Source organism: Pinus tabuliformis, chromosome 9 (genome assembly GCF_031772625.1).
Source record: "Pinus tabuliformis cultivar Carrire ecotype Pingquan chromosome 9, CPIR1, whole genome shotgun sequence".
NCBI lineage: Eukaryota > Viridiplantae > Streptophyta > Pinopsida > Pinales > Pinaceae > Pinus > Pinus tabuliformis.
The window spans coordinates 1,812,412,576-1,812,416,069 of record NC_142307.1 but is presented as its reverse complement, the minus strand read 5'-3'; the positions used below and the strand labels follow the sequence as shown (position 1 = coordinate 1,812,416,069).

Below are 3,494 nucleotides of genomic sequence, written 5' to 3'. Positions count from 1 at the left end.
CCCATAACAATGAAATCATTTATGAAAAATCAATGACTTACTCTGAAATTCTCGGTTATTTAAATACCATTGAAAATACCAACTCCCACCAGCCACTTTAAAAATTTACATAACATGCCATATAAGATAAAATTTAAGAGAAGGTTTTATACATTAATTTGATATCTAGCTAAATTTTGATTTTAAATCAAACCACTACCATTATAATATATTTCTGTTATTAAAGAGAAAAAAATAACCTTAGTGAACTCCATTTAAAGTAGAAATGAAATCTACCACATTTTATTTACATGCACATCAAAAGTTCCTCTTCATACTATCATAGGCGTTGTGATTGTCTCTTTAACTATTGTGACAAGCCCCTTTAACCTTGTTTGATTACGGAGAGGTGTTCTAACATAAAATTTTTCTCTTTGTAATAATTTTCTATAAGAATTGTTGCTTGCATAAAGAAATAGGTCTCTAATCCCTGATTTTTATCAATCTGCCTGACTTTTGGCACTAAGGCCATAGAATTGTATTAATAAGGAATATGAGTGAGATTTTTTTTTTTGCAAGTTGATTCCAATTACCAAAATTCTAGAGATCGGAGTTGGTAATAGGATTTGTTTTCATATTGTTTATATATTTTTACACTGCAAACATATGGGAGAGATAAATGAAACTGATATCCCAGCACCAATAATATAATTTGAAGCCAGTATCCTAGATTTCTTTTATGGTAATGCTAGTAGGTTCAGGGGGCATCCAAAGGGAAACTGATCATGCTATAGGCTACAACTACACCATTGAGTTTCTATGAGTCTTCCTCAAGTTAATTGAGGTTTCCTCTCCAATAATTTGTCTTTTTTATGCATATTATCAATGAAACTGGAACTTTCATTCCCACTTAGACCATTTTCAAGAAAGTTCTCTCCTTTGATTTCACTAGTTCAAAATCTACCACTCTGGAAACCATCCATTTTAAAGTAGTCCTAACCAAGAACCATCCTTTAGAACATGGGACCAACCAACTCATCCTACAGTAATTTTCATTCTTCCAAAGTTAAATAAGGAGTATTTAGCAATAAGGATTATCTTCCTGTAAAGTGTGTTACAGTGTTAAAAATGTACGTCTGAGTATATTTCGTATAGTTAGGTTGGACGTCCCACATGTAGGTTCGATCGAGGCTTTGTGAAGTTTAGAGTATTTGGTATACTTATTATGAACAGGTTGTTCTGAAGGTTTTCAATTGAAAGAATTGAGAAACCGAGCATTGCAAGGAAGATTTCTGAGCTGATGTCAAGGAAAAAATGATTGGGAAGAGTTAATCTGAAATTCCAAGTATCGAATCACTCCTACGTTCACTAATCAATTTGAGTTAGTTACCCTTGACCCTAAGAAAGAATGAATACTGTAATTGATGGCTCTCAAGTTTAGGCACTTGCTGGCGTTCATTCAAAATTTGGCTAATCCATGCTTGTATGTTTATAGCTGCTCGCGCATGGGTTCAAGGTTATATGGCATAAATCGTATTTGAAGATTTAGGAGGGGTTACGATTTATTTTCTTTTGAGAAAGGTACTCGATTTGTAACCCTATATGATAATCTAACCTCTAAGGTTGCAGTACACAAGTTTTATGATTCTTTCTGCAAATTATATTGGACAGGCGTAGATGTGGATCTCAATAAATTTTTGGCATGGGAACCGTAACCTCGATGCATCTGATACTGGGAAAATAGGGGAATTGATCCTGATTGATGATACAAATAGGGTTAGGGTGGTGGAACTCCATCAGCAACCGAGGATGAAACCTAGGCTACTAATTCTTCCTTCACCTGCTTCAGTAGATCTTGTTTCTGTGGATGGATCATTTTTATTTGTCTTTGGCAAGTCAGACAACAATGAGGAAGTAGTAGAAGCTATTGAATTTTCTATCGTGGTGGAGATATATGTCTTGGTTAATGGCATGAGCTACTTGAGGACCATTCTTGTAAACAAAAGAGTCAGAGATTTGGGAGAGCCTCAAGATTGGAATCTTGTTGATGTTTCCTTGTGTAATTTTATGGGTAAAATTTCAACCTGAGGAACACAATTGGTTGCTGTGGTCGGTTAACTATTTTTGGCATAAGTTAAACGTTGAAAAGAATTACAGATAAAAGCAATACGTCTATATAATAATGATGACGAACAAATCAAGGAATCTTCCACAAGAGTTGGTAATAGTGAACAAATATGCCCCAGTTCTAATAGGAGGTGCAAAAAATCTTATCATGATCTTGAAATGAAGGAAAGAAAAGTTGCAGAATTGATTAATTCCTCTGCTCGAAATCATATAATTGTTCATGTTTCTACCAACCTTGTTTCTCCCAATCGTCAAAATATTGGAGGCAACAATGCCACAGCTGTAAATGCCAATATAGAATTGGGTGATGACGTTTGTCAGGATCTGAGATTAGCATTTTCTACCATTGATGACCCATGCATTAAATGAAAGAAGCACATCCATCTGTCATGGGGACAATATTTTCGCCCGTTTTTCATATGTCAAAGGATGCTAGCAGTGGAACTACAACAACATGTATAGCTAATCAAGGTGAAATTACACTCTGTAAAAGTCAGCTGCTAAAGAAAAGAAATGAGAACAAGGATTCATGTGAAGAACATAAAAGGAGTGTAATAGATACTTCTCCCAATTCGGGTGACATACAAAAATAAACATTGACTAGACTTTCTACTGATGTGGTAGAAGTAGCGCAAGGGTCTGAGACAAATTCGGGTAATATTCCTGATGATGATCTTGATGGTTCGCAAACAACTTTTGATGTGGCTCAAAATGGCATTGAGTGGCCTCTTGGTGATCAAAATGCATCAGATGTTCCTAGGCATGGTTCAAAATCATTCCAGGAAGGTTTGGTTAAGTTTAGATGGGGCATCCTTGTTTCTAGCAATGCAGCAAACTAAATTGTTGAAGTGCAATGATGAGGCTAGCCAAGAATCTAGAGTTGCTAATGAAGATGATGAAATCAATTATTTTGATCCATATTTATTCAAAAATAATTAATTTTGCAAACTAGTGGCACTAATTTGGGGTTCGTCCCAACAATGGTGGTTATGTAAGACATCATCAGGTGTCTCATCTTGGAGAGTTTACCGAGATTTTTCTTTTTTCATAATATATTCAAGAAACAAATTAGAAATAGAGAGAAAAGTAAGCTATAGAAGTCAACAAAACTTCATTACAAGTAACCTACTTTGATACATTGTACCTTTTGTTCTCCATAAAATCCTAAATAAAGTGATCAGGAACGTATGCTTGTTTTCTTTAAGTTGTGCAAAAGCTAGACCAAGAATTTTACCATCATTGCCGCTTCAATGACATCAATGAAACCAAGAAATGCTTAGACAAGCATGACCTCCTTCTAGTGTCTTTTGTATGCCAGTATAGTATGTATGTCCCATAGGTGATGACATCGAATAGCAAGGGATGTCGATGGGTCCACAAATGCTTAA

The 3,494-nt window shown here is 35.2% G+C and overlaps 1 pseudogene; it reads left to right on the top strand.

Moving 5' to 3' along the window:
• Nucleotides 1-2,161: 2,161 nt before the first annotated feature.
• LOC149156017 (uncharacterized) lies at nt 2,162-3,045 on the top strand (annotated as a pseudogene).
• Nucleotides 3,046-3,494: the final 449 nt, after the last annotated feature.